This window comes from Ascaphus truei, chromosome 4 (genome assembly GCF_040206685.1).
Source record: "Ascaphus truei isolate aAscTru1 chromosome 4, aAscTru1.hap1, whole genome shotgun sequence".
In the NCBI taxonomy this organism is placed as follows: Eukaryota; Metazoa; Chordata; class Amphibia; order Anura; family Ascaphidae; genus Ascaphus; species Ascaphus truei.
In genome coordinates this window covers 271,897,559-271,921,542 of record NC_134486.1, presented here as the reverse complement: position 1 = coordinate 271,921,542, position 23,984 = coordinate 271,897,559, and the positions used below count along the sequence as shown (strand labels likewise).

General features: G+C 39.9%; 1 protein-coding gene across 8 annotated transcripts in view; it reads right to left on the bottom strand.

Moving 5' to 3' along the window:
• Positions 1–23,984, bottom strand: part of FUT9 (fucosyltransferase 9) — a 279,848-nt gene that overhangs the window by 120,094 nt on the left and 135,770 nt on the right. For all 8 annotated transcript variants that reach the window (XM_075597480.1, XM_075597483.1, XM_075597485.1 and 5 more), the window contains one exon: positions 10,400–10,574. The gene's annotated coding sequence lies outside the window, so the exon portion shown is untranslated. The remainder of the gene's footprint in view (positions 1–10,399; positions 10,575–23,984) is intronic.

The following is a 23,984-nucleotide window of genomic DNA, read 5'->3' as shown; positions in this document are numbered from 1 at the left end:
GAGACCTCCGACCTTGCAGCATTTTCTAAATGACTAGACTTCAACAGTAAGTTATTCTTATTTTGATTTTAACTGATTATGCACCAATTTATTTTTCTTGATGCTACTATTAGATTCACATATTACAATTGATGTGATATTATATACAATAATAAATTTGTTTATTGGTTTTACATAAGTGGCAACAAATTTACAGAGGTGTCAACATCGAGCTGCTGTGGAAACAAGATTTATAAAGCCATTATATTGTACTCAATGAATTTGTAAATTGGGTAAATCTCATACTGCAGTAAATTGAGCAGTAGAATAATAATTGCTTCCTACAGAGCCTGCGAATCAGTTTGGTTAGGATTGACAAAGTCTAGCTCTATAATAAGAAAACCACTATTGAACATTAATCTAATGATTTCCTCTGCTTTACAAAAATAGCGAAAAAACAGGTTTTAGATGAAAGCCACAAATATACCTTTCATCAATACAGGCAGTCCTAGATTCAGCTGATACTGTCAGAAGCAGGATTAAATCAGTACAGATACAATTAATCTCTTTGTACCTATGCTGAAATCTTACTCTGCTGGAAAAAGCTTCTGCCTACAGGGTTATTAATCAAGGGCTAGATATGAATCCCATTATTTTTCAGCACTTTGCTTGAGCTAAGAACTTTTATCAGAGTTCTCCTGATTTTTATGATGAGATCATTCTAACCTCACAAATACTGTACCTAATCCACATATTCTTAAAAAGAATAGTGTGCTTTGTTGTATGATCATTAAATGCTGTCGGGGGTATCAGAAGTGACAGACTTGTTAATAACAGACAGTGTCCTTTTATACGGTCTTATCAACTTATAAAAAATAATGTCCCTTATTCCACCAGTATCTTAAACAAGTAAAATGAGACTACTGAATGTGAGATCAGTAAGGTGAAAAACTCAGCATTTTACTCATTGAGGTGTCTCCCATTATGAATGTTAAACCACTTTATTATTGACAACAGGACACAACTGAAAGACAGTACAGTATGGGGCTATTGGTCCCATGAGTGACAGCAAACATGATGCACAATTTGCATGCTTTTTTTTTTTACAATCAAGGTCGTGCACAAAAGCTCAAGTAAAGTGGTCTTGTCGATTCTGGGTTATTTTGCTTTAGTGCTATTCACTTCAGATTTACTTGAATAAAGTACCAGACTTGATACATACTTGTACCATATAAGGAACTTGTTTTAATCTGAAAAAATGTTTGTGTAGTAGTTTAATGTGTGCTAACAGCATTCACTTTGATCTGCATCCGATCAATAGCATAATTTAATGAACGAGGCCCTATGAGAGTTATCATTCAATTCAGTTTCAAATTCCTTAACCATTTGATTCCACAAAGCAGAACAATGTAACTTACAATAAGGTGCAAAAAACGAGAAAACTACCCGCTCAACCTGGAGAGAACAATATAGAGCAGGTAGGTGCACTGGGGAAGAGCATAAGCTAAACAAAAGTGAAGGAAAGGAAACATCAGCAGAAACACACCGTTATGTGTGCACAATAGAGCAACGTTTCCAGGCCCCCTTCTCCCTGTGTGTAATGATTTTTCTGTATTGTTGCTTTTTTTGATACATTAAAGAAGAGATTTGGTGGGACCAAGAGCAAAACGTAAGGCCTTCATTATTACTTTTGAGTGCTGATCAAGTTTGTTTTTTGTAAACCTAAAACAATTAGCAATATTTTAGCTCTGCAGATTTCCAAATAACACATTTATCTTACTTTGTTTATACCTTTTTCTCATATTTGTGCATTTGGCTTCCTCACCTCAAACCTCATTAACATACTTAAAATTACTTGGAATATATTGTTAAGCATATAGTACAGATTTTATGCATTAAAATGCCCAACAAATACCAGGGATTACAGTATAGATAAGAGTAAAAAAATAACAGGCCAGAGACTCATCAATCCTATTTATCCAAAGGAGGCTTCCTTATAATCTAGCCTAAGGGACAACCAAATCTTGGCTAAAGGTCCTCAAAAAGTGTCCACCAAACACCTGGGGGTCTTCAAACAAACAGCAATGCTTAAGGTGAGCATTGCAGTTGCTTTGAAGATCCCCAGGTGTTTGCGGACACTTTTGAGGACCTTTATCCGAGATTTGGTTCTCCCTTCACTGGACAATGACATCATCCACTGTGGACGGCCGTTGCAGATGGAGCATCAGTGCGGTAAGGCGTGCTGCTGATTTCCTCCATTGTATGACCCAGGGTGGTCTCAACGCCTGTATATACAGTTTATTTGTAAGTGTTTTACATTTTACTGATTCCTATATAAAGCAACCTGCACACTCTGTGTCCTCTCTATTTTCAACATATGGGAATTTCCTCCCCTTGAAACTACCCATCTGGCTCTGAGAGAAGCTGTCTCGAGAGTATCTGAAGAATTACACACAAGTTGGTTACTCATCACAACCGTACTGCCTTTACCACTCACGGAAAATGTGAGTGAGACATTTATTATTCTTAATGTTGAAAACAATATGCACTATGTGTGTTTTTTTCTCCTTTTTTTTCATAATATCTGGATTTATTTGCGCTCCTGATTTTCTGTTTTTGTACCTCACTTGGACTTGGATTGAGTCCATTCTGGAGCAGCACTATTTCCAGTTGTATAAATGTATTATTTATCGCTAGTGTGTTCACTGGGTTTAATACAAATGTTATTTGCGCTTAATTCTTTTTGCTTATAATTATACAGAAAAGGAGGGGGGAGTAGGAGTGATCAACTAAACCATACTAATTGAAGGGTTTCAATAAAAAATTTTAATCGATAATTATGAAATGGGTGCAAACTGTGAACTGAAAAGTGAATCAGTGAAATGAAGAGTACAAAGTAATTGTACCCCAAAGAAAATTCACTGAAATGCACACCACTAATTAAAATATAACCTTTATTGTTATTACTTAAAACATATATTACTGAGTGTGTATGTAACAGTGTTTAAAAGGAAATTACCAGGAAGGTGTTCACAGCATGGTGTCTACCACAAGCAACTGTGTTATTGATCAGTTACAGTAGCTATCATATACTGTAAACTCCATGGTAATTCCACAGAGGTCAACAAAAGTCCAATACTTAAACACTGGGGATGGGCGAATCCACACAAATCTATTTTCCAGATTTTCTCTCATTTTCAATCCAGAATTTGTTTCACAGTGTAAAATAAGTAAACTAATTTGATCGGTTTTAATCCACGCTGATTCATCATAAATCGCCATTGGATACGACCCTTGGACGCATTTGTAGAATCCAATCCACGGGTTAAGCAATCCGTTGGCGGATTCTTAAGAATGCCACAGATCTGTCCACGGTTTGCGGAATCCAGGGATTGGTGAATTGGTAATAATAATTAAAATCCACAAAACGTGAATCGCGCCTTTTTGAGATTGATCTGCTGAAACCTGCGGGCCAAAGGAACCGGCAGATCCAATGCGGATTCAAATCCGCTCCAAATATTTGCCCAACTCTATTAAACATTGCTACATAGACAAGATACATTTGAAATAGTTAGAGATATACTAGATACACCGCATGTATAGATATGCAAGTGATAAAAAAATATATTAAGAATTTAATAAATGCAGTAGATCTACAAGAGATTTTGGAATCACAGTGTCTACTATTCCCAATATTAATTGAGAGAAAGACAACTTCACATCTCTATAAAGGCATTACAAGATGGAATGACTGTGAGAAAATACTTTTTCACATAGAAATAGTAGCTGCATGCAGAAGCATACTAAGAAAAGGTTAAGGCAAATACAATTAAATAAATAAAAAGAATGGTTGGATTGTAAGTATACGGTCAATTAGAGTAAGTATGTAAAAAGGTCTAACTGGGTGGGCTCCTTTTCACCTATAATGTTTCTGAACAGGGCTGTTTTAAATTAATATTTCAATTAAGTTATAGGTCACAGGAATTCTAAATTATTTAATGTTGGATTTAAAGCATTTAGTCACTAAACAAAAAGCATGTAAAAGCACAGAACAAACCAAGCTTAATTTAAATACTTATTTTATTTTCAGAAAATGTAAAATCAGTACATCTTACATTAGCCGTGAAACAAATTTGATTACTATAGAACCCTATAGAATTGAAAACATAGTTATATTGCAACACCCTGAATATTTTCTCAAATGAAATTACTAAAAGCAATTGTGATACAGTACAGTATGTCATATCATACAGAATTCATTTATTTATGGACAGGGAAAATATTAGGAAAATTACTATGCATTGTAATGTTAATAATAACCCCCTGTTTATTATTAAAATATTGGACACCAGTATAACATAAGTTAAATAGCAAAATGCAACATCATTCAACCAATTTATGCTTTAATTAAAATCAGTCCAGATTAAAATCCATGGGACTAAAAACCCAGCATGCAGCTTCATAGCATACTAGAATACTAAATAGTGGAGGCGGTTTCACATAAATCTGTAGTTGACAGAACCTTAGTATAGTAAAGGTATTTGACAAAATTTGATTTATATTAAGCAGAAGACAAAGAATATGGGTTGCCAAAAGACTCTGAATGCTAAGGATAGATGACATTGTAAAATGTGGAAACAACTCCTCTGACAATAGGTACATTAATAATATTTACCACACAGAGGTACCTAGAAAGCTTTTTAGGAATGAACCCATAAATTTATAGCACTGTCAACTATTGTAAATAGACATGCTACTCTACAGTAGATCTATTTGCAAAAAATGCATTGCTAATAAATGACATTACTTTTATTTTATTTTTGCACTATAATTTTTACACCTTATTAGAATGTGACTGCAGCTGCAGCAGCACTTTAATAAACCTGACTGATGAATGAGATGAAATACATCTGTTGGTTTTTGTGTACTTGAGAAAGGATAGGGAATTCAGACATCACATTATATACTTCCTTTAAAGAAAATGATGTAGTATTACACTGCATTCCTGACCATGCTGCAAGATGCAGCCAACAAGCTTTGTGCAGATGTAACACCCTGAAAAATAATTAGGAAAATCGTGCCCAAGAGGAACACCAATACTGTATATGTGCTTTAGATACATCTAGTGCCCATGTGAGACAGGCTCTCTCATTTGTTAAAAGGACAATGATAACAGTATTGATTTTTTAGAAGTGCACAAAAACCTGACAGAGATTTTCTTATTAAGAGCCCAGATGAGATGTTATTGAATTTCACATGGCAGCTTTCATTTTCAGTTAAAACTTGGAAACTGATACATGGCACACATTTGTCGAAGAGTTCACACCACTGCTCTTTTGTATTTTCGAGCTGTTTTGTTTGTGTTATTTTATTTGACCTGATTATTGGGACCCCTCAGTCTGGAGATATTTGTAATTTGTTCTGCCAGTTTTTACACCAAACTACAAATATAGCGGCGGACTACAAACATGGAGGTCACCAATAGAAAACCCAGACATCATCTCCGGATGACATCGAGGCTCTACCATTGGCTGCGAGAGCGAACCCTGACTCTGGCGGTTATACTGTATTGCTTCCCCAATTTACCTTCCACCCTCAACTTGTCACTCCTGGACTGGGTGGTCCATGGATGTCAAGAGACTATTAAGAAAATCCAGTAAACCTACAGGTCAGGTAAGATAGAAATCATGATACCCAGGATTGCTGCTTTAAAATATTTCTCCCTCATGTACTGCTTGACATTTTGGAAAAACATCTGCAGGGGGATGTATTTGACCTATTTTATGTACCCATTTGCAGAGTCCGTAATTATGTTAAATGATGTCATGTAGTTTATTTTCCTACATCAGTATTTAATGTTATGTAATATGTATGCAATCTTTGTTTCGTGTACTAATAGTGCACCTCTCTGGTTGTACTTTCTCAACCTAGGCTTATTTTAATTTACATCTACAGAATGAGAATCTATTTACCTGCAAAGTTATGAGGCATAGCAAAGAGGTGATAAAGGAGATGACAACAGAGGGTGTCTATTACCAGCAAGTGTGTTATTGATTAGATAACAGCCCAATAAAATCTATGGTAATTCTAAAGAGGTCATCAAAAGGCCAGCATCAGAGCAGGGCTGCACAGCTAAGACAAATTGAGGACAAGAACTACCATCTTTCTGAACTGAACAAGTGTTCTGGTCTTTGTTGCTCACATATACTGCAAGATTATGTAGATATCAAGAAACACATAACATCCCTGACAGTAACAAATCAGTTCAATTCAACTCAACTCATCCAGCTCACGTAGCAATAAACACCTTTATTATTGCAATGCAGGGATAAACCTTATTTTATTTCATCCCATTCAAAGCTTCAAAGGGCAAACTAGCTTGCTTAGCTTTACAAGCTGTGCAATCCAGCAGGCTGAAGGTAATGGGATTTTGGAAGCTAAAAAGAGACATTTGGAGCAATGTGCTTACTTGCTTGTCTATGCCCGGAAAAGGAATATCTGAAGTTTAAATCATGAGTGATGTTGAAGAAACTGAAACAGTTCTGAGAAGTACAGTATTGGTGATTTTCTAAGTCATTAATTGAGAATGTTAAATCAAACACGGTTGACTGAAAGATGTGCTAGCCAATGTGAAAAACCACAGTGAAATGTGAATAAAAATAAGGACACGGTAGTCATTTATATGATAATTAACAAAACTCCCTTTTCACTGGCTTAAGAGAAATAAAGCGTTTAACAGGGTTAAGATCAAGCTGATATATGTAAACTAGGAATTTGTATTGAAAGGGGTTTAAGGTAAAGTATCTCCTTCTTTCATAAGAGACTTTCTGTAATTTATTATAGTCATAACTCCCTTTAATGTTTATATATATATATATATATATATATATATATATATATATATATATATATATATATATATATAAGCAATACGATACCGTTTGGAAACGAAATCAGCAGGCAGCACTCCAGAATTGAAGAAACAAGTGTACTGAAAAAATAAACACAAAACCAACGTTTCAGTCCACAAATGGGACCTTTGTCAAGGTTGTGCGAACCTTGACAAAGGTCCCCTTCGTGGACCGAAACGTTGGTTTTGTGTTTATTTTTTCAGTACACTTGTTTCTTCAATTCTGAAGTGCTGCCTGCTGATTTCGTTTCCAAACGGTATCGTATTGCTTATTCTACATTATATGATCTGCGCCCACACCAGTGACTATTATTACGGAGTGCTTTTTGTTCTTTTTCTATGATATATATATATATATATATATATATATATATATATATATATATATATATATATATATATATATATATATACAGTATATAAGTTTGAAACCTTTACTGAGTAAGATGCAATGTTTTCCTTTCCTGGCAGACTGTACATATTCGGGACAGTTTACAGTTAGTAAAGTAATACAGAAAAAGTAGGGTGTAAAAATATTAGTGCTGCACCTACAGTATGTTATTGCTGTGTGTACAACTTGTTTTAGAGTTAGATGCTATAGAGTCATTAGCATCTGGTATGCAATTCTGAAAATTGTGTCTTAAATTTGCCCAATTGTCCATGTTTAACTTCTGCCACATGTTCTAATATGTACTTTTGACTCTAGATCAGCCTGAAAAAGAACGAATATTTTCAGTACAACATGAAGTTCAGGCATCTGAAAACAAATTCACCCGCACTGTAAAAATTATTTTCGGTTTTCACCTGCCTCTTGGTCTATTATCCTGTAAGGGGAAGACTATCAATTTAGTAGTGTCTCCAGTTCACAGCTCACAGTGCAAGAGCTGTGGTCTAAAAAAACAGTGGTTGCGGGTTTAAGTCCTTTTGGGTTTGATACCATTCCAGTCATTAGGTTTATGCCTTATGCTTATTATCAGCTCTATATACTGAAGTCTCACGCTATGTTATGTCACCATCATGGGTGTTACAATCCTGTGTATACAATATTAATTATGTTTGTATGTTCACAGGTTGTTCACCTGCAGGATGGTCCAGCAAATTAGGTCCAAGTGGGGACCATTGATTCCACCTGAGGGAGAGTGTAGCCCTGGTAAGATTGGGGGCTATATTTCTATCCTCCTCCTGTGTGTAATCCCTGCTAAGGGCAGGTGCCAGGTGTAATCATGGATTTTCCCTACTTCTGACACTGTGCTGAGTAAGTGAAGGTAGGTCACTTGACCCTGTGTCCAATCAAGAGGCACAGGGGCGGTGCCTACTGGAAGCTACAAAGAGCAGTGTCACTTCCTATTTAAAAAGAGAACACACTGGGCTGTCTGGACAGTGTTGTGAGTGAGTTAGTTAGGTTCCTGATGAGTGGAGCTGATAGTGAGCTATAGGTGGACCAAATACCTCTTACCCTGCATAGGGAGTAAGGGAAGAGCTAGCCCCACTCCGGATGGCCCTGAGTCCAGAGTGGAGGCAGGGACCATACTAAGGGAGAACAGCTAGAAGGCTGTGTATATTAATTGTACCTGACTGCTGCTGCTGTTGCTGGAGACTGAATAAAGAGTCTGCTGTTAAAAAGGATCTATTGTGTGAGACTGGAATCTCTCATCCCTGGGAGGGGATTTCTGTGGTAGGGATTCCACCCCGTATCCCTGGGGCTTACTACAGATGGAGGCGCTGCACTATTGAAGAAGAACGAAGGCATCCACCCCAGTAACCTGTCCTGTTGTTCCCCCATGTCACCGCGGGAGACTCAGGCCCTCCTGTTGCCAGCAGGTATGCACCACACTAAGACATGTAGCCAGACCACAGAACACCTTAGGGGCCCGATCTGCGATTGGGTGGGGGTCTATGGTTACATAATATATCTACACTACCAAATTCGCTCTCTCCCAGTGCTGTGGTTGAAAAATGACATGTGCATCTTGCATTTTTTTAAATGAAATATATTGCAATCAGGGCTGGTGCCCCTCTTTCTCTTCCTCTCTCAACCTCCTTTTTCTCCTCTTCCTCTCACCCCCTCCTTCTCTCACCCAGTCTTCACTGACTTGTGGTGTCTGCTGCTGCTACAGTGCGCTTCTCCCCAGCCACCCTGCTATGCTCCCGCAGTCCTCTTCTCCCACCGCCGCCTGACATCCTCTGTCTTCTTCTCCCGCCACCTGACGTCCTGCTCCTCTGCCGCCCTGCTCCAATCCTACCGTTCCTCGTCTTCTTCTCCCGCCGCCACCTGATGTCCTCCTCTGTACTCTTCTCCCACTGCTGCCCACCATCCTCTGCTGCCCTGCTCCACCTCAGACCACCGAAGACAAGTATGTCAGAGGAGGAGGAGCGGGTGACATAGGAGGAGGCGTGGTTAAGAGAGGAACACCAGAAGGAGGGCAGTGAGAGAAGAGCAGAAGGAGGACGGTGAGAGAAGAGCAGGAGGGGGTGAGAGGAAGAGGAGAAGGAGGGGACAGAGAGAGGAAGAGAAGGAGGAGTGTGGGAGGAGGGAGAAAAGGAGGGGATGATAGAGGAAGAATAGGAGGAGGTGAGATGAGAGAGAGGAAGAGGGAGGGTGAGAGAGAATGGAGCTATAATATCTTTAAAAAAAAGGGTTCACCTAGGGGGCCGAATACCCTTGCACGGCCCTGATTGCATTACATAATGACATACTGGACATTGGTATTTTCATGCCATTGTACAGTAGCTATGCTGATACTACCACAACAATGCAAATGTATTTAATGTGAATGCTGTATGCATTTCAGTGCTGAAATAAATAGTTGATCATGTTAGCAATGAATCAGTAAAACCTGCACCGTTTAGTAAATGTAAGTTTAATATGTACTTGGAAAAGCAAAAGCCAAAAGCAGAAAAATATGGAGAGCAATGTTAATCTTGCAGCTTGTACAAATAGATTGTTGTGAACTCTGCAGTGGGTGGATCAGCAATATTTAATATTCAGCTGTACCTGTGCAGCAATATTTTGATTTAACACAGTATGTAATGCAGTTTTTTAGGATTATTTTTTAGACAAACCTTATGATTTATCATTTTTGCTGCCAGAGAGGCAAGCAATGCATAGCAATGCAGTAAAAGGGTTCAACTGAAGTATTTCAACAACGTTCGGTGCACGCCAAAGGGAACTACAATACATTTCACATATTTATTGAAGTACATCAGGACTTCATCATACCTTTTTCCTGATCAATGGGCATAAGAACTAACAGTCCTGGGTGTGATCAAATGTTCCACCACTGGAAGCATGAGTGTATTACTCACTCCCGCCTCCGGATACTCAATACAAATTGTTGTGATTATTTTTGATATGCACTGAACTTTGTCAAACGATTAATCTGAATATACTTCGGTGCATTGGCTGGATTCACATTCAGGAAGCACTCGCTGGTATACTGTACTTTCTTTATTTGGATTATACTGTAGGTGTGTTTAAGTGTCTTTCTTTTGTTTAACTGAGACATTTACCTTTTTTTCTTTTTTTGTTTCTGTGCAATTCCTCTTAAGAACAGATGGAATAAGCCAAATGAGTGTTCAGGGTATTTGTGCTTTCAGACTGTGACTAAAGTTAGACATTGTCACAGCGGGTCTGAGATCGACACTCCAGTGATGATTCAAAGACTGAAGCAACCAGCTGTAAAAACTGAAACGACAAGACAAAAGAAACAAATAAATATGTTGTATTACTCTGATAAAGCTATTAAAGTAATGAAATGCATGTACTGTATACAGAGCCTGAATGCAAATACTTCTGGACGTCAACAACTGATCCATAGGGAATTCACACTCTAAGGTGGATCAGAAAAAATGGATGTTCTGTAATAGTTCCAATCCAGAGTTCATAAGTAGGAATGGGACTAGAACTTCACATTTAAGGAAAGTATAGACGCGAAAAAAAGAATCCAAATGAAATAAAAAAAAGAATGTTTCCTTTCATAAATAAAGCGTTTTTGCAATTAATAAATAGACTCCTTAAAGTGGACCACCAAATACATTACAGAATTGTTGAGAGCAAACCAATGCATTTACTGTAGTTATCTTAATTTTCCTATGTAATTGAGCTTCCTGCCATAGAGTTAAGGGATAAACTGGTAACCATAATTTGCAGTAGGTATTAAAGACAAAAAAACCTCAATATCTTACCCAGGCATCATACACTCGGTACTAATATTTTTTAGATATATAATGTGCAACACATTTATTACCATGATTAGTGCACTCCCAAGAAAACATTTAATTGACTCATGTTAACATCAGCTTTTAACATCACAGGATGTGGGAGACGACATAGGTGCACACAATGACAGGAGCTCAACTTCCACTATACACTATACTATAATTTCAATCAAGTGTTTACTTTAGATAATTGTAATATATATATTGTCATTATTTTATTTGTTATTGAATTTTCAAGCATTTTCTTTCATATCTCTTTGCCATCAATAACTAATTTCTTTGTGTAGTGATTTTATTGAACATAAGCATGTAATCATCAGCCTCAAATCTACAGTATGTAAAATAAATATACTTACAGTATGTCTGTTATTCTTTATTTAGTGTGATGATTTATTTGTATCAACATTTCTGATTATGTTTCTCATTGGAGGATGCTCAGCATGACTCTGATATCTTAATGGAGTTTCAATGTAAAATAGAATACTTGCATTTCTGACCAGAAACCTTAATATCACATTTCTGTGTACAGATTTAAAAATATTTATATAAATAAAAAAAACAAATACTAGAATATACGCAAATGTTGCCCCATATCACAACCAGAGGTTAGCAATGACATACAGTAAGTACAGCTCAACCCCCTTATAACGCTGTGCTTGGGGTCCAAAGAATCACATTGCGCTATAAGCGGATCGCATTAGAAATAATGTACAATTGTCTGCATTGTACAATAAAGTATTGAAGATACCAATAATCGTGTTGTAAAGTATTCATGAATAGGAAAATTGGGAGCCACACTTGCATCGTGTTATAAGCGGATTCGAGTTGTAGTGGATCGCGTTATAACGGGGTTGAACTGTACATTGAAAACAATTGTTCCCCACAGCACACTCCTGTACCATTTGTCTTGGAATTTCAGTTCTTGAAGTGATGTTTGAATGTACAAAAAATTAATAACTGTGCTGAAACACTAACAAAAAGTGACAAGGTGAGTAAAATGTATTCCTGAAACGTCATATATCTGTGATCTATTGGATGGCAGGAAACATCCTTTTTTCTGCCTTACTGACATACCCGGTACAGCACAGGGCATGGCGTGCCAGATTCCCTTATGCCGTACAGGTTCATCTAGATATGGGTGGATTTGGATCAGCAGCGGATCAGCCGGTTCCTTGGATCCTTGGATTTCAATTGATCAAACACAAAAAGGGCGATTCGCGTTTTGTGGATTTTGTAATTATTGCCAATACTCTGCGGATTCTGAAATCCTTTGACGGATTTGTTTCGATTCTATAAACCTGTCAACGGATTGTATGCAATGGTGTTTTTTGATGAATCCACGCAGATTAAAACCAACCAAATCCGTTTGCAGATTTTACGTACACTGTTTTTGGGAAAAATGCGAGAAATCCGGGAAACGGATTTAAGTGTTTCGCCCATCTCTAAGTACATCCTCATTTAAATGCTTGTTTTCTAGGGGCTTATCTGAGCGCTATCAAAATGGAGGGCATGCCCTCTCTTCCCCATCAGTTTTAGAAGAAAGGAACTGCCCTCTATTTATTTTTAATTAATAGTCACACCTGATAAACTATTCAGGATGAATCTGAGAACAAAACATACAAAAACACCTTGTAACATGCTGTCAGCTAAAATCTGAACATGATTAACAAAAAAACACTAACTATCCCAAGCACTGACATACAGTATTACACCCATGTTGTGGGGGGCAGGCACTGCTGAACTAAATTACCAATAGAGGCAAGACCAGATCACAAAGGAACGGAGGGCATCTGCAACGCTTTTTGCCCGCCTGTGGCACCAGCTTCCAAAAGTTTTCCCACTAGATGCTGCCAAAGACAGAGGTCATTACACTCTGCTCATATTACTCGACCTCTCTGCAGCATTTGATACTGTGGACCACCCTCTTCGCCTTCACATTCTCCATACTCTTGGTATTCATAACAAAGCTCTCTCTATCCTGATCTATCAAAGCTCTATCTCGATCTCCTCTTACCTCTACCACCGTACTTTCAGTGTCTTTCTTGCTAACACCTCCTCCTCTTCTATCGATCTCTCTGTTGGGGTACCACAGGGCTCTGTCCTGGGACCTCTACTCTTTTCTCTTTGCACACTCTCTCTAGGTGACCTAATCACATCTCTTGGGTTCAAATATCACCTCTATGCTGATGACACACATTTACTTTTCAACCCCTGACCTTACACCTACTGTACAGATGTAATGTTTCTGAACGACTCTCTTCTATATCATCCTGGATGGCGCTCCGCCAACTTCAACTTAACATGGCAAAAACAGAGCTCCTCAAACTTCCTCCCAAACCTGGCCCTACTACCCCTTCCACATTAATGTTGGAAGTACAGGTGCGTCCACGAGTATTCTAAAACGTGCCTTGGAAATTCTGGGGCAATATCCATGTAATGCTGCTACATTTCAGTGAAATTTCTGCAGACAGACTAATGGCCATCGGATTAACACTGCGGGGGTCCCTGGTAGTCCCATTCAAACGGAATGGGACTGCCTGGGACCCCTGCTGTGTTAATCCGGTGGGCCTTTAGTTTTTCTGCATAAATGTCACAAAAAATGTTGCAGCATTACTGGGGTATTGTTGGTGATTGCCCCAGAATTTCCAAGGCACGTTTTAGAACTGTACTATCATTCACCCAGTACTGTAGCTCAAGCACGCTGCCTAGGGGTCACACATTCTCCTCTCACATTCAAAAGGTAGCTAAAACCTGTAGTTTTTCCTCCATAATATTACAAAGCTACACCATTTCCTCTGTTGCTCCACTGCTAAACCTCTGACACACACCCTCATTCTCTCCCGTCTCGATTATTGAACCTCCTGCTGGCCAGCCTTCCTGCCTCCACCTGTCTCCCCTACAATCTATCCTAAATGCTGCTGCCAGAATCACTCTACTATTTCCAAAATCTGTCTCAGAGTCTCCCCTGCTGAAATCCCTGTCCTGGTTTCCTATCAAATCCCGTATCACACACTCCATTCTCCTCTTAACTTTAAAGCTTTAAACTCTCCTGCTCCTCCTTATATCTGAGCCCTAATCTCTCACTATACACCATCCCGACTCTTGCGTTCTGCTCAAGGATGTCTTCCCTCTACCCCTTTTGTATCTAAAGCCCTCTCCCGCTTTAAACCTTATTCACTGACTGCCCCACACCTCTGGAATGCAATTCACCTCAATACCCGACTAGCACCCTCTCTATCCACCTTTCAGAACCACCTTAAGACACATTTGCTTAAAGAAGCATATGAGTAGCACCGTGGCTAATACTATACACATGATACATAAAACTTGGCCCCCTTCAGACGCACTTACCAGAATGCCCTCCTACTGTCTATGTACGTTCTTCCAACCTACCAATTCAATTGTAAGTTCTTTGGAGCAGGGACTCCTTTTCCTAAATGTTATTTTTACTGTATGTCTGAAGCACTTCTTCCTTCCTTTTGTGTGTTATTTGTACTATTTGTTATTTATATGATTGTCACATGTATTACTACTGTGAAGCGCTATGTACATAAATGGCGCTATATAAATAAAGACATACATACATATTACAGTAGATATAATGGAGGCTGTCAGCAATTTGATTAATTTCACCTGTGATATTATGATTAAATCCACAGGCACATTCCATTAAGGCAATCAAACGTCATTGAATAAAAGGCTCAAGAGCATTAACAGTCTACCAACTGGGGAGAGTTTGCACACAAATTGATGATTGCTTGCACAATACTATGTTATAGCACCTTCACTTGAGAAATTAATAACATTTTTTTGTAAGCTCCAACTCATTCTTTATCTAAGGCTATTCTGTAGCACACCAGTGACCATTCCAAAAGGCTCCAAATTAGCTACCCAGTCAAAAGTCAACACAACCAGACTCTCACATAAAGTGCTATTTTTGGGACCAACAAATAGAGAATTTTAAAGTAATGCATAACGTACAAGTTACAACCTGCTTAAATGCATCACCCAGTCTGGAAGAAAAGGCAAATGCATCAAAATGAAAACATGACAAGGAAAACACAATTGGCAAACATTTTCTAGATTAAAACATACTTGCAAATGGAAACCCTAATAAATTACAGCAATCTGGAGTCAATTGATAACAAGTGAAAAACAGATTTCCACATCTGCTTTGGCCAGAGTACCCTGGCCACACTGCCCCAACCAAATCTAGCGCCTGTTTGAAAACCACATTAGACACACAGCATTCCAAATCAATGCCGTCATTCAAAGAGGCCCCAGACAGATAAGACAAATGGGTGTATCAGCTTAAATGAGCATAGTTACTTTTTTTTTTTAGGAAACATGGCTAAAGGTAAAAGATGAAACTGTAGAGAAGGTAACTTCAATTCTGCCCAAGGAAAGTTATTTTTCCAATTCAATCCCCAGGGGTGGTCATCCACTCACTTCAGGTTATTGCCAAAATATTTTTTGTAGCTGGAACGAGGGAATCTAAAACCCAGAAAAAAAAACCTTCTAAATCAATTTGGCCTTTTCCGTACCAGTATAACCATGGGAGCATATTTTGTAGCATCACTGGGGTTCTCACTTTTATCCAATTGCTCATTGTTGAAAGGGTTGGACCGGGAATACTAATTGTTATAAAGCAGGGCATTCTGGAATGATTTCCCCCAAAGGATGATCATTCATGGTGTTATTTACAAATGTTTTGCCACTTACAATAGGACTCATTCAAAGCCTAAGAGATCCCGATCTTGAGAGCAGCCAGTCCTCTGAATCTCTGAGAACTGGTGGCTGTCTGTAAGGGAACCGGGAACTATGGAGTCGTCATTGAAAAGAAAATGATTTGACTGTTGCACCATGGATATACAACAAAGCTCAGAGTTACATTTATTTTCACATTTTGGTATGCAGGATAACACAATTCATGCCCCACTTTAAAGTTGGATGGACAGCTACATTTTGCCTAAATTAATCGCCATAAGTAAACCATCAAAAACACTAATTGAATGTCTTGTAGGCTTACAATACAATATCCATGTGCCTGAATAAGGTACTACATTTATTTGGGTATTTCTCACCCACTTCACTTGCATATATCAAAATTGCTTGAGACCAATCATTAAATGATCAGGACAAAAGTGTGTGTCTATCCTTCTCAGTGCTTTTCTCATTTTTCTTTTCCGTTAAATAAAATGTCCTCGCTAGAATGAAGCAAAGAGAGCAAATCAACATATTCACCCTAAAAAAGATTTTCTTTTACCGATGAGGAGAGAGAGAGAGATGTGCCCTTGCAGCCTACTGCTTTCTATAGCAAGCTTCTGACACTAATGAAGCAGAGGGACCTTTAGAACTCTGAGAACCTAGTGTAGCAGGCTTCCCCCTAGCCCCCCTTACCACCGCAGGAGAACGGGGACCCCTGTGGGGGGAGCTGCGGGGGCTGCCGGCGACATTAGTTACAGGGCGTCACCATCTTGTAGGAGCTCACGGTTGCGCAGTGTAGTTGCGCACGCGCTGTACAGTGCCAGGAGTGCCGGCGGCAATGTTAAGGTGGGCGTGAGGTCACACATGCGTAGAGCCACCGCGGTAGCCATTACAGGATTGCGCGTGCGCAGTAAAGATAGCGCACGCGGTCCCAATGCTAAAGAGGTCCTGAGTGGACTACAATTCCCAGCAGCCTCTGGGGATTGCCCTTTCACCCACATCACATGCAGCCAGCCAGCAAATAGGGTTTTGCAGCTTCTCTTGTGGAGGAAGGCTACAATGTTGCGGGGACCAAGTTTGGCAGTTGGAGCTAGGAGCAGGAAGGGAGAGGAAGTGTGTAAGGAGCAAGGCTCTTACACTAGGCCAGGTTACCCCCAGGTCCGAGGTAGGTCCCACTCCCCACTAGGTTAGTGGGTAAGTTCTTAGGGAAGGCCCCTTAGGTAGGGACCCTGCCCTTAGGTGTGTGTAAGTCTAGTCAGTGGCACAGCTGCCGTGCTGTGTGCTCTGACTAGAATATACAGAGTGGCTTTGTAGTGCAGCCACAGCAGTTATTTGGCTGTGTCAATGAGAGGCCCCTCATAGGAAGAAGGGGGGTTGTTTTCTAGTTGTTCAGTGTGTGTTATATCACCAGTGCCAGTTGCACGTGGTGAGCTGCCAGAGTCTGGGATCAGACAGAAGCTACAGGGAGAGTTCTTCTGCGTGCAGGGACTAGGGTAGAGGTATACCCCAGGGCCCAGTTAGTCCCCTATGACACCAGAGGAAGCTGTATGGTATAGGGTCGGCCGTAGGACAGGGACTCCTTCACCATATTTAGAGAGCAAGAGGATTTCTGTCTGACAGTACCTGACTGTCAGTACAGCGTGTATCAGACACTGTGTGGAGTCAGCGTGTGCATCCATTCCTGGAGAGAGCAGCGCAGCACGCCGTGAGATCACTGTGCGGTGTCGCTGAGTTCCCAGGATTTTCCTGACCAGGACTAGTCAGGGAGGTAGTATATATTAAGTGCACCAACACAGGAAAGCGCTATCCCTCACACTCACACTTTCTTTACTGTTGTGGACACTCAAAAGACTGAGGGGAATGTGATGATGGACATGTGGGTGAGGGGATGGTATGCATTCAGAGTGATGCACTGTTATTCATATATTGTTTGATGTTATGCAAAGAGAGTGTTATTGAAGTTACAGTTCATGCTCAGTAAATACTGTTTATTCACACGGTGTGTATTTACTGTATGTGGGTTCTGGTGAGGGCACACTCCCACCCCGTTGGGATCCCTCATCAGTGGAGGTGCTGCACCGAGTGTAAGTACATACCCCAGGTTCCCCGTGGCGGAAGCTCAGCTCTCCTTGTTGCCAAACAGGTACCGCACCACACTGAGAAGTAGTCAGATATACCTACCCACCCCAATCTCACTTAGGGGGGGGGGGGAAGAGGGCTACACTAACATTAAACAATCACTTACATCCTGCCAAGGGGGGAACCAAGCATCATAAACTGAGATGGGCACTGGTAAATTGGTAGCTCCCTGATGCTGAGCCCTAGTCACCTTTAATAGTCTAACCAATGCCATGCTCAATGAACCTTATACTGTGCATTCTACAAAGAACGATAAGCATTAATAAGAAGATTATGAAGCAGCAATAACATTCTCAACCAATGGGACAGTGCTGGTGCTCGGTTCCTCTCGATTCTCATGGGACAGGACCTGTCAATACTGCAAATGTTCATTGCCATGTGCTGCAGATGTGCTCTGGCTCAGATGCTACTCTTCCTGTGGTGTGGTGTTTGACCATTGCAGGGGTAAGCCCATCTTCTTCTATTGTTTTCATATGAAGACTACCCTTCATATAAAGTATTTACATTAAAAAAAAGGTGTTTTCCTCCAACCTTAGTATTCCATAATATCTTTATTTGTAACATCTACCCTTCATGTAACAGAGCAATTCTAAATTAATATCTATTTTGAACTAAACGTATCATATGAAAGCATGGCCAATTACAGGTGATACCAATTTTTTTTTAAGATCTGTAATCAATTTTAGTTGTAATTATTGTTACTGTGTGAAGGGAGATGTACAGTAATGCTGTTATTTCCAATACCAGAACCCACCACCTGTCTCATCCATACTGTTATTGGCTCTCCACTCTTTCACCAGGTTGGTAGAAAATGCTCAATTCAATGAACAGATGCAGTCTGAATTTGTGAAACTAAAAAGTTCCACAATAGCTTGTGGGACTTTTTAGTTTCACGAATTCAGACAGCATCTGTTCATTGGATTGAGCATTTTCTACCTGCCTAATGAAGGAGTGGAGAGCCAATAACAGTGATGGAACAGATATAGGCTCTATACTGGCCAGAGTGTTCCTGACACAGTGATTTAATTCATAGGGGCGTATCACTTCCGCCCACTGGTCTAAGACAGAGAGCCACACAACCGTGAGAGGGAATAACGGAGCTCTCCTCCATGCAAGGGAAGTGTGGAGTGTGTTTCAATAGCGGTGTCCTTCCTGCTTCCCACTGGGAGAAGTCGATCAGCTCTCCCCCCTTGCTACTCTGCAATATTGTGGACAGACGTGCCTGCCCATGCGATTTAGCGCAGGGTCTTGGATCCTCATCAGAGCTTTTGTATTTCTGGTGGTATTGCATTAAAGATCTTTATTCCTGTAAGGGCATTAGTGTTTTATCTTGTAATTGCTTTCTTAGTACATTGTATCACACTATTGCGTGTCTTTAAGCTTTTCTCATGCTGCATGAGGTGTCTACCCTCAACTGTGACCCGAAATACATTTAACACTTTGCTTCCTCAGGGGCATGGATTAAAGTGTGTATCTGCCATCATTTTATACCATGGATACATATTGACTCTAAACCATAAGTATTGCTTGGCTTGGTTATAAATGCAACAGATGCAAAACATTTTGAAATGTATTGCTGAAATAATAACCCAGTGTATAACTATTCACGCAACAATGCTTTGAGAATAATACAAGAACAAACATAGGTTTATAGAAGTTGGCCAACTGGTTTAATCAAAGTAGTGGTACCTTCCTGAATTTAAAAAAGATCGACATGTATAAAATATTGGGGCAAAGCTCTTTTCACTGTATTTTAGTAACATGTAAGCAACATTTATGTTGCACAAATCGGAAGGGGGAGAGGCTTTTTAAAAAGAATCCCCTTTTCTATAAAACAAAGGTGGAATTGTATGTTTGTAGATAAAACGTAGTTGTACTCTGGGTATGAAAAAAAAGCAGCGGTAATGTCCTTAAATCACCCTTGTTACCATCAGATTATGGCCTCTCGTGAGGTTGAAACAAGCCCAATATTGAAAGATTGCTCTTAATTCACTTATTGTCTTCCCTTATGCTTGAGAAGAGTTAAGCTCCATTTAAATGATTGGGACTAAAATCTTTTTCCGCACGACAATGATATGAAATACTGACATACTAAATGTAGGCCATATACCATGGATCCACTTAAACAGATGAAAACTGTGACTCCTTGAATAATTAGAGATACCACCCCCCTGCCCCCCCCCCCCAGAAATAACTAATTCATACTGGTGCATACTATCATACGGAAGTATGGAATACAATAAACATCAATGTACTGTAATACCATAAGATCAATGTAATACCATAAGAGATTTTGAACTACAAAGACAAATGTACAAATAACATAGTCTTATTTGAAATAAATTATCAAAAAACTTAATAACAAAAATATTTTAAAAGAAAATATAGGATCCTTTCAGTGTGAGTTGGGCAGGCAAATTATTGGAGATAAGGAAAAAGCAGAGGTATTAAACAAATTATTTGCCTCTGTGTTTACCAGGGAAGAATCAATTGCAAAAATAGTGCCACGGAGGAAGCCACAACTGTTATATTAATGAACCATTGGTTAACTGAGGAAGTAAGGCATAAGCGACTTAATAAAATTCAAATAAATAAAGTACTTGGCTCCGATACCATGCACCCAAGTGTTCTCAAGGAGCTAAGTTTAGTAATATCCAAATAATTACATTTAATATTCAAGGGCTCCATTTATTCAGGCTCAGCGCCACAAGATTGGCATAAAGCATACATGGTGCCTATATTTTAAACAGAAGCTAGATCACAACTGTGGAATTACAGACCTAGGAGACTGACATCAATAGTGGGGAAGCTAGTTGAAGGTATAGTTTGTGATAATATTCAGGAATACCTAATGCATAACACAATTATTAGTAATAGTCAGCATGGGTAGGTTGTGCCAAACTAAACATTAGTTTCTTTGAGGAGAAGAAGGGAAATGCAGTTGATGTGGTCTACTGATGCAGCGGCCGTTATTCGAACACTTCACGCGTCATGTACATCGGAATCCCGATTTGAAACCGCAGGATGAATTCCAGCCTCCCCGCACTAAGATGCGAGCGCGGCGAGTGCAGAAAAACTAATTTTTGTGTTCTGGCTTTTAAAAACATGAAATTGACACAGTAGCACAGTAGCACAGTAGCACAGTACTGTACACATTACAATTCATCCATTTTATTGCAAACAAAGAAACAGAATCCATGAAATTCAAACAAAACATCCGCGATAAGCGCGGGTGCCTGGGGCGATTGGCCATGTTGATGCTGAGTGGAGCACAGCAGAGAACTCAAAATCGGCGCCGAGATGTGTTCGAATAACGGCCACTGCATCAGTACTTAGATTTTGCAAAGGCTTTTGATACGGTGACACATGAGGTTAATCTACAAAATAAATGAAATTGGACTCTGTAAAAATATTTCCACCTGGATTGGAAGCTGGTTGAAGGACAGACAACAGTGCGTTGTGATAAATTAAACCTTTTCAGGTTGGGCTAAAGTTGTGAGTGAAGTACCTCATGGCTTGGCACTGGGACCACTGCTTTTTAACATGTTTATTAATGACTTTTGCATAGAAAGCAAAGTCTCAATCTTTGCTGATGACACTAAATTGTGTAAGGTAGTAGAATCAGAGCAGGATGTCATTTCTCTCTATATGGACTTGGAAAGACTGGAATATTGGGAAGGTAAATGGCAGATGAGGTGTAATACAGATAAACGTGAGGTTACACATTTGAGAAGCTAGAATAAACAGACGACTTACAAATTGAATGGGGAAAAAATAGGTGAATCCTTGATGGACAAGAAAAAGTAAGAAGGTGCTCTAAAATGTGACAGAGACCAATGAGGTCTTAAAGAGAATGTATATCTTTAAAAAACATACAGATTATGGTATAGAACAGACTAAAAAAAATATTAATGTGATAAATAATATACAGCTCAACCCCGTTATAGCTCGATCCGCTATAACGCGGATCCGCATATAACGCGGTTTGAGCGTGGACCCCGAATTAAAAAAAAAAAAAAACACACACTGCACACACTCACTGCAAACTGCATACATTCACAGCACACTGCATACACTCACAGCACACTGCACACACTCACAGCACACTGCACACACACACACTGACACACACACAGCACACTGCATACACTCATAGCACACGCTCACAGCATACTGCATACATTCACAGCACACTGCATACACTCATAGCACACTGCACATACTCAGCACACACTCACAGCACACTGCACACACTCACAGCACACTGCACACACACACACTGACACACACACAGCACACTGCATACACTCATAGCACACGCTCACAGCATACTGCATACATTCACAGCACACTGCATACACTCATAGCACACTGCACATACTCAGCACACACTCACAGCACACTGCAGACACTCACAGCACACTGCATACACTCACAGCACACTGCACACACTCACAGCACACTGCACACACACAGCACACTGCACACACACACTGACACACTGACACACACACACAGTCTCACACAGTCAAATACACACACACACACAGAGACACACTGTCTCTTTATGGGAGCTTGCTCTCGCAAGACGGAAGCAGAAGCAGGAAGCAGAGACAGGGAGAAGAGCTGCCAGATGCCGGGTAAGTGCTGTGTGCTGTTGCCGCTGCCTCACCGGGTTTGGGAATGCTGGGAGAGTTCTCAGCTTTCCCCCTCCGGCGGACACGGTACCACCACAAAAAAATAAAAAAAACTTAAAAAAAAAAATAATAATAATTTTTTTGACGGCCATTTTTTTTTCGCGACACCGTTTATAACGCGGTGGTCGCGGGTGGCCCCCGAGGACCACGCTATAACGGGGTTAAGCTGTATGTACATATAAATAGGTACTACATCTCAAAAACCCAAATAGGAAATAAAGTTGTCTATTCATTCCAAAAGTATATGAAGTGAAAAAGAAAAGGGGAGCACAAACCGATTAATTGACAAGCCAGTGCAATAGAAAAAATTCAAAGTAAAGATCTCATCAGCAAGAGAATAGATCACTGGAACAGCAGAAATATCAAAATGTATACACAATAAAAACAGGTTTTGTGAAACATAGGCTGCAAGCCAAAGAATTCTCTCTGGTGTCATCTATAGATCCAGATTTATAACAGGAATCCACCTCAGAGGAAAGATAAGGCAAACTGATGGTCAAGATAGTATAGGCAAATGTATTTATATGCACATAAAAGGCACAAACAAATGCGAACGCACAGTGTAAACGGTTAAACTTAGCATTAAGTTGGAGGTTTATACTCTCTACAGAGTGCGTCTCCCGTGAATCGCAACAGCTTGTGACGTTACATAAGGCAGGATACAGCTCTGATTCTGGGAGATAGGTGTAGCGACATCAATATGGGGCAGCAGGAAACAAGGTCTGTACTCTACGCGTTTCGTGTAGACTCCTGAGGAAGCTGATGCAGTGAAACGCATACAGTGGCGGCCGCCTTTAACCTCCTGCGGCCGTTTCCCCGCGATTTTAAAAATTGCAGGCAGATGCGGCATGTTTTCCACCGGTTTGGGCGCCGCAGGCACCTTCAATGTTAAGCGCCATTAGCGCTGTCTGTTGAATGCGGCTGACGCGCGGCATAGTCCGTGACAAGCAGGAAACATCCCCGAATTTTTTCGGGGATGTAGGAGGTTAAAAGGGGCCGCGGCTGTAGAGTCCAGACCTTGCTTCCTTCTGCCTCATGTTGACGCAGCTAAATACATTTGCCTATACTATCTGCACCATCAGTTTGCCTTATCTTTCCTCTGAGGTGGATTCCTTTTATAAAGCTGGATATACAGATGGACATCAGATAGTCTCGCTGCCTATTTTTTGCAAAGACTGTTTTATTAAGTATACCTTTAGATATTTCTGCTGTTGCAGCGAATCCTTGGTGGAGAAGGATTTAGACTTGCTTGCAGACAGACAGCAGGCCTAGCCTTCAAAAAAAGGTAGGACAATCTTTTTAGAAAGGAAAATTATACAGGGATATACAAAAAA